The 14758-nt window shown below is 34.0% G+C and overlaps 1 protein-coding gene and 1 non-coding gene across 2 annotated transcripts in view; both read left to right on the top strand.

The window, feature by feature from the left end:
* Positions 1–14758, top strand: part of LOC149409137 (guanylate cyclase soluble subunit beta-1-like) — a 160296-nt gene that overhangs the window by 33461 nt on the left and 112077 nt on the right. The window lies entirely within an intron of this gene.
* On the top strand, positions 13042–13113 carry TRNAG-UCC (transfer RNA glycine (anticodon UCC)). Its single transcript has one exon. It is a non-coding gene; the product is annotated as a tRNA-Gly (tRNA).

Consider the following 14758-nt stretch of genomic DNA (forward strand, 5'->3'; position numbering starts at 1 on the left):
TTTCAGGAATGCATGTTTATGGAGATTTTTTGGCTGATTTCGCTTAAGACCATGATTTTCATCAAGATTCCAAAATTTCAGCATTTGGTAACATAGAGCATGAAATAATATCTTTTGAAGTCCGAATCCTATGGCTAGCCTTGAAATTGCCCTTAAAAATTATGATTTTTTCAGAAATGCATGTTGATTTAAATTTTTTGACTGATTTCGCTTAAGACCATGATTATTATCAAAATTCCAGAATTTCAACCCATTTGGTACCATAGAGCCTGACAAAATGCCGAACCTCAGACCGAACCCAAGTCTTGAAATTGCCCATAAAAATGATGTTTTTTTCAGAAATGCATATTTTTGAAGACTTTTTGACTGAATTCGCTTAAGACCATTATTCTTATCAAGATTCTAAAAATTTCAACGCATTTGGTACTATAAAACCTGAAAAAATGCCGAAAGCATGTCTTGAAAATGACTTGGGTTCGATTTTGAGACTGATTTCGCTTAAGACCATGATTCTTATCAAGATTGAAAAAATTTCAACGCATTTGGTACTATAGAACCTGAAAAAATGCCGAACTTATCTAGATTCTAAAAATTTCAACGCATTTGGTACTATAGAACCTGAAAAAATGCCGAACCTAAGTCCGAACCCAAGTCTTGAAATTGCCCATAAGAATGATGATTTTTTCAGGAATGCATGTTCATGGAGATTTTTCGTCTGATTTCGCTTTAAACCATGATTCTTATCAAGATTCCAAAATTTCAGCATTTGGTTACATAGAGCATGAAATAATATCTTTTAAAGTCCGAACCCTATGGCTAGCCTTGAAATTGCCCTTAAAAATTATGATTTTTTCAGAAATGCATGTTGATGGAAATTTTTTGTCTGATTTCGCTTAAGACCATGATTATTATCAAAATTCCGGAATTTCAACCCATTTGGTACCATAGAGCCTGAAAAAATGCCGAACCTAAGACCGAACCCAAGTCTTGAAATTGCCCATAAAAATGATGATTTTTTCAGAAATGCATATTTTTGAAGATTTTTTGACTGATTTCGCTTAAGACCATTATTCTTATCAACATTCTAAAAATTTCGACGCATTTTGGTACTATAAAACCTGAAAAAATGCCGAACCTATGTCCGAAAGCATGTCTTGAAAATGCCCATAAAAATGATGATTTTTTCAGGAATGGCATGTTTATGGAGATTTTTTGTGTGATTTTGCTTAGGAACGTGATTTTTATCAAGATTCCGAAATTTCAAAGCATTTGGTTGCATTCAGCCTGACAAAATGCCAAACCTTAGTCCAAACCCAAGTCTTGAGATTGCCCACAAAAATGATGATTTTTTCAGAAATGCATGTTTTTAGAGATTTTTTGACTGATTTCGCTTTAGACCACGATTCTGATCAAGATTCTTAAAATTTCAACGCATTTGGTACTATAGAACCTGAAAAAACGCCGAACCTTAGTCCGAAAGCATGTCTTGAAATGGCCCATAAAATGATGATTATCAAAGAAATGCAGATTTTTGCAGTATTTTAGACTGATTTCGCTTAAGACCATGATTCTTATCAAGATTCCAAAATTTCAACGCATTTGGTAGCATAGAGCCTGAAAAAATTCCGAACCTAAGTCCGAACTCAAAACTTGAAATTGCCCATAAAAATGATGATTTTTTCAGAAATGCTTGTTTTTGGAGATTTTTTGACTGATTTCGCTTGAGACCGTGATTTTGATCAAGATTCCAAAATACTAACGCAAATGGTTCAATATATCCTGAATATTGCCTTTTAAAGTCCGAACCCATGTCTAGTAAAAGTGCCCGTTAAAATGATGATTTTATCTGAAATGCATGTTAATGGAAATTTTTTGTCTGATTTCGCTTAAGACCATGATTCATATCAAGATTCTAAAAATTTCAACGCATTTGGTAGTATAGAACCTGAAAAAATTCCGAACCTAAGTCCGAACCACGTCTTGAAATTGCACATAAAAATGAAGATTTTTTTAGAAATGCATGTTTATGGAGAATTTTTGACTGATTTCGCTTAAGACCATGATTCTTATCAAAATTCTAAAAATTTCAAAGCATTTGGTAGCATAGAGCCTAAAAAAGTGCCGAACCTAAGTCCGAACCCAAGACTTAAAATTGCTCATAAAAATGATGACTTTTTCAGAAATGGATGTTTTTTGAGATTTTTTGTCTGATTTCGCTTAAGACCGTAATTATAATTAAAATTCCGGAATTTCAACGCATTTGGTACCAAAGAGCCTGAAAAAATGCCAAACCTTAGTCCGAAAACAAGTCTTGAAATTGCCCATAAAAAACATGATTATTTCAGGAATGCATGTTTAGGGAGATTTTTTTGTCTGATTTCGCTTAAGACCATGATTCTTATCAAAATTCTAAAAATTTCAAAGCATTTGGTAGCATAGAGCCTAAAAAAATGCCGAACCTAAGTCCGAACCCAAGACTTGGAATTGCTCATAACAATGATGACTTTTTCAGAAATGGATGTTTTTTGAGATTTTTTGACTGATTTCGCTTAAAACCAGGATTTTTATCAAGATTTTTAAAATTTCAACGCATTTGGTACTGTAAAACCTGAAAAATGCCGAACCTAAGTCCGAACCCAAGTCTTTAAATGTTGCCCATAAGAATGGTGATTTTTTCAGAAATGCATGTTTATGGAGATTTTTTTTCTGAATTCGCTTAAGACCATGAATAATATCAAAATTCTAGAATTTCAACGCATTTGATACCATACAGCCTCAAAAACTGCCGAACCTAAGTCCGGACCCAAGTCTTTAAATGTTGCCCATAAGAATTTTGTTTCTTCAGGAATGCATGTTGATGGAGATTTTTTGTCTGATTTCGCTTAAGAACATGATTCTTATCAAGATTCCAAAATTTCAACGCATTTGAAAGCATAGAGCCAAAAAAAATTCCGAATCTTAGTCCGAACCCAAGTATTGAAATTGCCCATAAAAATGATGATTTTTTCAGAAATGCATGTATTTGGAGATTTTTTTACTGATTTCGATTAAGACCATGATTCTTATCAGGATTATAAAAATTTCGACGCATTTGGCACCATAGAGCCTGAAAAAATGCCGAACCTAAGTCCGAACCCAAGTTTTGAAATTGCCCATAAAAATGATGATTTTTTCAGAAATGCATGTTTTCGGAGATTTTTTGACTGATTTCGCTTAAGACCATGATTCTTATCAAGATTTCAAAATTTCAACGCATTAAGTAGCATAGAACCTTAAAAAATTTCGAACCTAAGTCCGAACCCAAGTCTTGAAATTGCCCATAAAATTGATGATTTTTTCAGGAATGAATGTTTATGGAGATTTTTTGACTGATTTCGCTTAAGACCATGATTCTGATCAAGATTCAAAAATAACAACGCAAATGGTTCAGTATATCCTGAATAATAGCTTTTTAAAGTCCGGACCCAAGTCTAGCAAAAGTGTCCGTTAAAATGTTGATTTTTCCAAAATGCATGTTTTTGGAGATTTTTTCACTGATTTCGCTAAAGACCATGATTCTTATCAAGATTTCAAAATTTCAACGCATTTAGTAGCATAGAACCGGAAAAAATTCCGAACCAAAGTTCGAACCCAAGTCTTGAAATTGCCAAAAAAATTGATTATTTTTTCAGGAATGCATTTTTATGGAGATTTTTTGTCTGATTTCGCTTAAGAACATGATTCTTATCGAGATTCCAAAATTTCAACGCATGTGGTAGAATAGAGCCAGAAAAAATTCCGAACCTAAGTCCGAACCCAAGTCTTGAAATTGCACATAAAAAACAGGATATTTTCAGGAATGCATGTTTATGGAGATTTTTTGTCTGATTTCGCTTAAGAACATGATTCTTATCGAGATTCCAAAATTTCAACGCATGTGGTAGAATAGAGCCAGAAAAAATTCCGAACCTAAGTCCGAACCCAAGTCTTGAAATTGCCCATAAAAAACATGATATTTTCAGGAATGCATGTTTTTGGAGACTTTTTGACTGATTTCGCTTAAGACCATGATTTTTATCAAGATTCCAATGATTCAACGCATTTGTTAAGATAGAGCCTGAAAAAATGCCCAACCTAACTCCGAACCCAAGTCTTTTAATGTTGCCCATAAAAATGATGATTTTTTCAGAAATGCATGTTTTTGGAGATTTTTTGTCGGATTTCACTTAAGAACGTGATTCTTATCCAGATTCCAAAATTCCAAAGCATTTGGTTGCATAGAGCCTGAAAAAATGCCGAACCTAAGTCCGAACCCAAGTTTTGAAATTGCCCATAAAAATGATGATTTTTTCAGAAATGCATGTTTTCGGAGATTTTTTGACTGATTTCGATTAAGACCATGATTCTTATCAGGATTATAAAAATTTCGACGCATTTGGCACCATAGAGCCTGAAAAAATGCCGAACCTAAGTCCGAACCCAAGTTTTGAAATTGCCCATAAAAATGATGATTTTTTCAGAAATGCATGTTTTCGGAGATTTTTTGACTGATTTCGCTTAAGACCATGATTCTTATCAAGATTTCAAAATTTCAACGCATTAAGTAGCATAGAACCTTAAAAAATTTCGAACCTAAGTCCGAACCCAAGTCTTGAAATTGCCCATAAAATTGATGATTTTTTCAGGAATGAATGTTTATGGAGATTTTTTGACTGATTTCGCTTAAGACCATGATTCTGATCAAGATTCAAAAATAACAACGCAAATGGTTCAGTATATCCTGAATAATAGCTTTTTAAAGTCCGGACCCAAGTCTAGCAAAAGTGTCCGTTAAAATGTTGATTTTTCCAAAATGCATGTTTTTGGAGATTTTTTCACTGATTTCGCTAAAGACCATGATTCTTATCAAGATTTCAAAATTTCAACGCATTTAGTAGCATAGAACCGGAAAAAATTCCGAACCAAAGTTCGAACCCAAGTCTTGAAATTGCCAAAAAAATTGATTATTTTTTCAGGAATGCATTTTTATGGAGATTTTTTGTCTGATTTCGCTTAAGAACATGATTCTTATCGAGATTCCAAAATTTCAACGCATGTGGTAGAATAGAGCCAGAAAAAATTCCGAACCTAAGTCCGAACCCAAGTCTTGAAATTGCACATAAAAAACATGATATTTTCAGGAATGCATGTTTATGGAGATTTTTTGTCTGATTTCGCTTAAGAACATGATTCTTATCGAGATTCCAAAATTTCAACGCATGTGGTAGAATAGAGCCAGAAAAAATTCCGAACCTAAGTCCGAACCCAAGTCTTGAAATTGCCCATAAAAAACATGATATTTTCAGGAATGCATGTTTTTGGAGACTTTTTGACTGATTTCGCTTAAGACCATGATTTTTATCAAGATTCCAATGATTCAACGCATTTGTTAAGATAGAGCCTGAAAAAATGCCCAACCTAACTCCGAACCCAAGTCTTTTAATGTTGCCCATAAAAATGATGATTTTTTCAGAAATGCATGTTTTTGGAGATTTTTTGTCGGATTTCACTTAAGAACGTGATTCTTATCCAGATTCCAAAATTCCAAAGCATTTGGTTGCATAGAGCCTGAAAAAATGCCGAACCTAAGTCCGAACCCAAGTCTTGAAATTGCTCATAAAAATGATGATTTTTTCAGAAATGCGTGTTTTTGGAGATTTTTTGACGGAATTCGCTAAAGACCATGATTTTTATCAAGATTCCAATGATTCAACGCATTTGTTACCATAGAGCCTGAAAAAATTCCGAACCTAAGTCCGAACCAAAGTCTTGAAATTGCCAATAAAAATGATTATTTTTTCAGGAATGCATGTTTATGGGGATATTTTTTCTGATTTCGCTTAAGAACTTGTTTTAAGAAATTCTTATCAATATTTCATAATTTCAACCCATTTGGTACCATAGAGCCTAAAAAAATGCCGAACCTCAGACCGAACCCAAGTCTTGAAATTGCCCATAAAAATGATGATTTTTTAAGAAATGCATGTTTTTGGAGATTTTTTGACTGATTTCGCTTAAGACCAGGATTTTTATCAAGATTTCAAAATTTCAACGCATTTAGTAGCATAGAACCTGAAAAAATTCCGAACCTAAGTCCGAACCCAAGTCTTGAAATTGCCCATAAAACTGATGATTTTTTCAGGAATGAATGTTTATGGAGATTTTTTGTCTGATTTCGCTTAAGAACATGATTCATATCGAGATTCCGAAATTTCAACGCATGTGGTAGAATAGAGCCAGAAAAAATTCCGAACCTAAGTCCGAACCCAAGTCTTGAAATTGCCGATAAAAAATATGATTTTTTCAGGAATGCATAATTATGTAGATTTTTCGTCTGGTTTCGCTTAAAACCATGATTCTTATCAAGATTCCAATGATTCAACGCATTTTTTAGGATAGAGCCCAAAAATATGCCGAACCTAAGTCCGAACCCAAGTCTTTGACTGATTTTTTGACTGATTTCGCTTAAGACCATGATTCTTATCAAGATTCCAATGATTCAACGCATTTTTTAGGATAGAGCCCAAAAATATGCCGAACCTAAGTCCGAACCCAAGTCTTTGACTGATTTTTTGACTGATTTCGCTTAAGACCATGATTCTTATCAAGATTTCAAAATTTCAACGCATTTATTAGCATAGAACCTGAAAAAATTCCGAACCTCAGTCCGAACCCAAGTCTTGAAATTGCCCATAAAATTGATGATTTTTTAAGCAATGCATGTTTATGGAGATTTTTTGTCTGATTTCGCTTAAGAACATGATTTTTATCGAGATTCCAAAATTTCAACGCATGTGGTAGAATAAAGCCAGAAAAAATTCCGTACCTAAGTCCGAACCCAAGTCTTGAAATTCCTGTATCCCATAAAAATCATGATTTTTTCAGGAATGCATGTTTATGGAGATTTTTTGTCTGATTTCGCTTAAGACCATGATTTTCATCAAGATTCCAAAATTTCAGCATTTGGTTACATAGAGCATGAAATAATATCTTTTAAAGTCCGAACCCTATGGCTAGCCTTGAAATTGCCCTTAAAAATTATGATTTTTTCAGAAATGCATGATAATGGAAATTTTTTGTCTGATTTCGCTTAAGACCATGATTATTATCAAAATTCCAGAATTTCAACCCATTTGGTACCATAGAGCCTGAAAAAATGCCGAACCTCAGACCGAACCCAAGTCTTGAAATTGCCCATAAAAATGATGATTTTTTCAGAAATGCATATTTTTGGAGATTTTTTGACTGATTTCGCTAAAGACCATTATTCTTATCAAGATTCTAAAAATTTCAACGCATTTAGTACTCTATAAAACCTGAAAAAATGCCGAACCTATGTCCGAAAGCATGTGTGGGACTACTTTAACTCATCCCACATATGATAACACTAAAAAAATTACTCCGCCGCCTGAAGCCCCGGAGGAGCTAGGCGCGGACGGGAAGACGACTCTCCGTCATTCTAGTTTCAACTTTCGACCAGACCACAACTCTCCGTTACCACCGTCTCGGCGTTCAGGTAACTTGTAAAATCATTCTCGCAAATAAATTCAACAAAGATCGCAGACCTTTATCTTTCAATCATCCGAATTCCTTGAACACAGATTAACGGTACCGGCAGCCACCGTAAATTACACTCCACACATCGCTATCATACTGGCGACCCCTCGCTGCCATACATGTCTTGAAATTGCCCATAAAAATGATGATTTTTTCAGGAATGCATGTTTATGGAGATTTTTTGTCTGATTTCGCTTAGGAACGTGATTTTTATCAAGATTCCGAAATTTCAAAGCATTTTGTTGCATACAGCCCGAAAAAATGCCGAACCTTAGTCCGAACCCAAGTCTTGAAATTGCCCATAAAAATGATGAAATTTCAGAAATGCATGTTTTTCGAGATTTTTTGACTGATTTCGCTTAAGACCATGATTTTTATCAAGATTCTTAAAATTTCAAAGCATTTGGTATTGTAGAACCTGAAAAAATGCCGAACCCAAGTCCGAAAGTATGTCTTGAAATGGCCCATAAAAATAATGATTTTTTCAGAAATGCATGTTTTTGAAGATTTTTTGTCTGATTTCGCTTAAGACCATGTTTTATAAAAATTCAAAAATTTCAACGCATTTAGTACCTACTATAGAACCTGAAAAAATGTCGAACCTAAGTCCGAACCCAAGTCTTGAAATTGCCAATAAAAATGATTATTTTTTCAGAAATGCATGTTTATGGAGATTTTTTGTCTGATTTCGCTTAAGACAATGACTTTTATCAAAATTCCAAAATTTCAACGCATTTAGTACCATAGAACCTGAAAAAAAGCCGAACCCAAATCCGAAAGTGTGTCTTGAAATGGCCCATAAAAATGAAGATTTTTTCAGAAATGCATGTTTTTGAAGATTTTGTGACTGATTTCGCTTCAGACCATGATTCTTATCAAGATTCAAAAAATTTCAACGCATTTGGTAACATAGAGCCTGAAAAAATGCCGAACCCAAGTCTTGAAATTGCCCATAAAAATCATGATTTTTTCAGGAATGCATGTTTATGGAGATTTTTTGTCTGATTTCGCTTAAGACCATGATTTTCATCAAGATTCCAAAATTTCAGCATTTGGTTACATAGAGCATGAAATAATATCTTTTAAAGTCCGAACCCTATGGCTAGCCTTGAAATTGCCCTTAAAAATTATGATTTTTTCAGAAATGCATGTTGATATAAATTTTTTGTCTGATTTCGCTTAAGACCATGATTATTATCAAAATTCCAGAATTTCAACCCATTTGGTACCATAGAGCCTGACAAAATGCCGAACCTCAGACCGAACCCAAGTCTTGAAATTGCCCATAAAAATGATGTTTTTTTCAGAAATGCATATTTTTGAAGATTTTTTGACTGAATTCGCTTAAGACCATTATTCTTATCAAGATTCTTAGAATTTCAACGCATTTGGTATTGTAGAACCTGAAAAATGCCGAACCCAAGTCCGAAAGTATGTCTTGAAATGGCCCATAAAAATAATGATTTTTCCAGAAATGCATGTTTTTGAAGATTTTGTGACTGATTTCGCTTAAGACCATGATTCTTATCAAGATTCAAAAAATTTCAACGCATTTGGCATCATAGAGCCTGAAAAAATGTCGAACCTAAGTCCGAACCCAAGTCTTGAAATTGCCCATAAAAATAATGATTTTTCCAGAAATGCATGTTTTTGAAGATTTTGTGACTGATTTCGCTTAAGACCATGATTCTTATCAAGATTCAAAAAATTTCAACGCATTTGGCATCATAGAGCCTGAAAAAATGTCGAACCTAAGTCCGAACCCAAGTCTTGAAATTGCCCATAAAAATTATGATTTTTTCAGATATGCATATTTTTGAAGATTTTTTGACTGATTTCGCTTAAGACCATTATTCTTATCAAGATTCTAAAAATTTCAACGCATTTGGTACTATAAAACCTGAAAAAATGCCGAATCTATGTCCGGAAGCATGTCTTGAAATTGCCCATAAAAATGATGATTTTTTCAGGAATGCATGTTTATGGAGATTTTTTGTCTGATTTCGCTTAGGAACGTTATTTTTATCAAGATTCCGAAATTTCAAAGCATTTTGTTGCATACAGCCTGAAAAAATGCCGAACCTTAGTCCGAACCCAAGTCTTGAAATTGCCCATAAAAATGATGAAATTTCAGAAATGCATGTTTTTCGAGATTTTTTGACTGATTTCGCTTGAGACCATGATTCTGATCAAGATTCCAAAATTTCAACGCATTCGGTAACATAGAGCATGAAATAATGTCTTTTAAAGTCCGACCCCAAGCCTTGAAATTGCCCGTAAAAATGATGATTTTTTCAGATATGCATGTTTATGTAGATTTTTTGTCTGATTTCGCTTAAGACCATGTTTTATTAAAATTCAAAAATTTCAACGCATTTAGTATCTACTATAGAACCTAAAAAAATGCCGAACCTAAGTCCGAACCCAAGTCTTGAAATTGCCCATAAAAATGATGATTTTTTCAGAAATGCATGTTTATGGAGATTTTTTGTCTGATTTCGCTTAAGACAATGATTATTATCAAAATTTCAAAATTTCAACGCATTTAGTACCATAGAACCTGAAAAAACTCCGAACCTTAGTCCGAAAGCATGTCTTGAAATGGCCCATAAAATGATGATTATCTAAGAAATGCAGATTTTTGCAGTATTTTAGACTGATTTCGCTTAAGACCATGATTCTTATCAAGATTCCAAAAATTTCAACGCATTTGGTAACATAGAGCCTGAAAAAATGCCGAACCCAAGTCTTGAAATCGCCCATAAAAATCATGATTTTTTCAGGAATGCATGTTTATGGAGATTTTTTGTCTGATTTCGCTTAAGACCATGATTTTCATCAAGATTCCAAAATTTCAGCATTTGGTAACATAGAGCATGAAATAATATCTTTTAAAGTCCGAATCCTATGGCTAGCCTTGAAATTGCCCTTAAAAATTATGATTTTTTCAGAAATGCATGTTGATTTAAATTTTTTGACTGATTTCGCTTAAGACCATGATTATTATCAAAATTTCAGAATTTCAACCCATTTGGTACCATAGAGCCTGACAAAATGCCGAACCTCAGACCGAACCCAAGTCTTGAAATTGCCCATAAAAATGATGTTTTTTTCAGAAATGCATATTTTTGAAGACTTTTTGACTGAATTCGCTTAAGACCATTATTCTTATCAAGATTCTAAAAATTTCAACGCATTTGGTACTATAAAACCTGAAAAAATGCCGAAAGCATGTCTTGAAAATGACTTGGGTTCGATTTTGAGACTGATTTCGCTTAAGACCATGATTCTTATCAAGATTGAAAAAATTTCAACGCATTTGGTACTATAGAACCTGAAAAAATGCCGAACTTATCTAGATTCTAAAAATTTCAACGCATTTGGTACTATAGAACCTGAAAAAATGCCGAACCTAAGTCCGAACCCAAGTCTTGAAATTGCCCATAAGAATGATGATTTTTTCAGGAATGCATGTTCATGGAGATTTTTCGTCTGATTTCGCATGGTTTAAAAACCATGATTCTTATCAAGATTCCAAAATTTCAGCATTTGGTTACATAGAGCATGAAATAATATCTTTTAAAGTCCGAACCCTATGGCTAGCCTTGAAATTGCCCTTAAAAATTATGATTTTTTCAGAAATGCATGTTGATGGAAATTTTTTGTCTGATTTCGCTTAAGACCATGATTATTATCAAAATTCCGGAATTTCAACCCATTTGGCCATTACCATAGAGCCTGAAAAAATGCCGAACCTAAGACCGAACCCAAGTCTTGAAATTGCCCATAAAAATGATGATTTTTTCAGAAATGCATATTTTTGAAGATTTTTTGACTGATTTCGCTTAAGACCATTATTCTTATCAACATTCTAAAAATTTCGACGCATTTTGGTACTATAAAACCTGAAAAAATGCCGAACCTATGTCCGAAAGCATGTCTTGAAAATGCCCATAAAAATGATGATTTTTTCAGGAATGCATGCTTATGGAGATTTTTTGTGTGATTTTGCTTAGGAACGTGATTTTTATCAAGATTCCGAAATTTCAAAGCATTTGGTTGCATTCAGCCTGACAAAATGCCAAACCTTAGTCCAAACCCAAGTCTTGAGATTGCCCACAAAAATGATGATTTTTTCAGAAATGCATGTTTTTAGAGATTTTTTGACTGATTTCGCTTTAGACCACGATTCTGATCAAGATTCTTAAAATTTCAACGCATTTGGTACTATAGAACCTGAAAAAACGCCGAACCTTAGTCCGAAAGCATGTCTTGAAATGGCCCATAAAATGATGATTATCAAAGAAATGCAGATTTTTGCAGTATTTTAGACTGATTTCGCTTAAGACCATGATTCTTATCAAGATTCCAAAATTTCAACGCATTTGGTAGCATAGAGCCTGAAAAAATTCCGAACCTAAGTCCGAACTCAAAACTTGAAATTGCCCATAAAAATGATGATTTTTTCAGAAATGCTTGTTTTTGGAGATTTTTTGACTGATTTCGCTTGAGACCGTGATTTTGATCAAGATTCCAAAATACTAACGCAAATGGTTCAATATATCCTGAATATTGCCTTTTAAAGTCTTGTAAAAGTGCCCGTTAAAATGATGATTTTATCTGAAATGCATGTTAATGGAAATTGTTTGTCTGATTTCGCTTAAGAGCATGATTCATATCAAGATTCTAAAAATTTCAACGCATTTGGTACTATAGAACCTGAAAAAATTCCGAACCTAAGTCCGAACCACGTCTTGAAATTGCACATAAAAATGAAGATTTTTTTAGAAATGCATGTTTATGGAGAATTTTTGACTGATTTCGCTTAAGACCATGATTCTTATCAAAATTCTAAAAATTTCAAAGCATTTGGTAGCATAGAGCCTAAAAAAGTGCCGAACCTAAGTCCGAACCCAAGACTTGAAATTGCTCATAAAAATGATGACTTTTTCAGAAATGGATGTTTTTTGAGATTTTTTGTCTGATTTCGCTTAAGACCGTAATTATAATTAAAATTCCGGAATTTCAACGCATTTGGTACCAAAGAGCCTGAAAAAATGCCAAACCTTAGTCCGAAAACAAGTCTTGAAATTGCCCATAAAAAACATGATTATTTCAGGAATGCATGTTTATGGAGATTTTTTTGTCTGATTTCGCTTAAGACCATGATTCTTATCAAAATTCTAAAAATTTCAAAGCATTTGGTAGCATAGAGCCTAAAAATATGCCGAACCTAAGTCCGAACCCAAGACTTGGAATTGCTCATAACAATGATGACTTTTTCAGAAATGGATGTTTATGAAGTGAAACTTCTTTACGCGCGTCATGCAATTTCGAGGACCGGAGTAAAACCGACTCATGACCGAAACGAAAATGCGGGTACCCCCACCACCGATTAAAGTTCATTTGATCTAGTCAAAGTTTTGAAGTAACATATAAATGCTTCTTAGCTCATCCCGACAACTGGCGTTGGTGGTGTAGTGGTCAGCATAGTTGCCTTCCAAGCAGTTGATCCGAGTTCGATTCTCGGCCATCGCACATTATTGAAGTGAAACTTCTTTACGCGCGTCATGCAATTTCGAGGACCGGAGTAAAACCGACTCATGACCGAAACGAAAATGCGGGTACCCCCACCACCGATTAAAGTTCATTTGATCTAGTCAAAGTTTTGAAGTAACATATAAATGCTTCTTAGCTCATCCCGACAACTGGCGTTGGTGGTGTAATGGTCAGCATAGTTGCCTTCCAAGCAGTTGATCCGAGTTCGATTCTCAGCCATCGCACATTATTTTTTTGTTTTTAACGCCTTTTTCATTCAATATCTTATTTTTTAGTAGGTCAGAACATTTTTTAAAAGAAAATAATATTGCAAAATAATAAAAACACTTATCTCACTGCGATAAAACATTACTCCGCTAGAGCGCGCTTTGCGTTATTGTGTTGGATTAAAATTATTATCTAATCCGTATATTATGATAATTGTATTACATTTATTTAATTAATTTATTTATTTTGATAATATGTAATAATTTACAGAAAAAAAAATTAAAACTATCTCCCTCTGATAAAATATCCGTTCGCTAGAGCGCACTACGCGATCTTGTGTGGGATTCTATTTCTGTACATTGTACATTATTTTTAAAAATATATTATATTTTGGGTGTGATGTAGGTAACATTATAAAACATAACAAGCTCTCATATTTTCAGAACCTACATAATATAATCAATTTATGCGGCTTTGCTTACAGTTGGTGCTCAGCGTGGTTGGCTTTCAATCAGTTAAGCGAGGTTCGATTCTCGGCTGTGGCATTTTTGAAGTGAAACCTTGTTGAGGTGGGGGAGCCGCTCACGAACGTTCTCTCTCTTCTCTTCTTTCCTCTCTCTCAGACACCAGCGAACTGCGCCACGCCAAGCATCAGCTGAAACTAGAAGTTTCACTTCTGTCTTGCGTAGGCTTGACACACCCCCTTTTTTTTTTGTTTTTAACGCCTTTTTCATTCAATATCTTTTTTTTTAGTAGGTCAGAACATTTTTTAAAAGAAAATAATATTGCAAAATAATAAAAACACTTATCTCACTGTGATAAAACATTACTCCGCTAGAGCGCGCTTTGCGTTATTGTGTTGGATTAAAATTATTATCTAATCCGTATATTATGATAATTGTATTACATTTATTTAATTAATTTATTTATTTTGATAATATGTAATAATTTACAGAAAAAAAAATTAAAACTATCTCCCTCTGATAAAATATCCGTTCGCTAGAGCGCACTACGCGATCTTGTGTGGGATTCTATTTCTGTACATTGTACATTATTTTTAAAAATATATTATATTTTGGGTGTGATGTAGGTAACATTATAAAACATAACAAGCTCTCATATTTTCAGAACCTACATAATATAATCAATTTATGCGGCTTTGCTTACAGTTGGTGCTCAGCGTGGTTGGCTTTCAATCAGTTAAGCGAGGTTCGATTCTCGGCTGTGGCATTTTTGAAGTGAAACCTTGTTGAGGTGGGGAAGCCGCTCACTAACGTTCTCTCTCTTCTCTGCTTTCCTCTCTCTCAGACACCAGCGAACTGCGCCACGCCAAGCATCAGCTGAAACTAGAAGTTTCACTTCTGTCTTGCGTAGGCTTGACACACCCACTTTTTTTGAGATTTTTTGACTGATTTCG

Source organism: Hesperophylax consimilis, unplaced genomic scaffold (genome assembly GCF_061612785.1).
Source record: "Hesperophylax consimilis isolate HC1 unplaced genomic scaffold, BYU_Hcon_1.0 scaffold_35, whole genome shotgun sequence".
Lineage (NCBI taxonomy): Eukaryota > Metazoa > Arthropoda > Insecta > Trichoptera > Limnephilidae > Hesperophylax > Hesperophylax consimilis.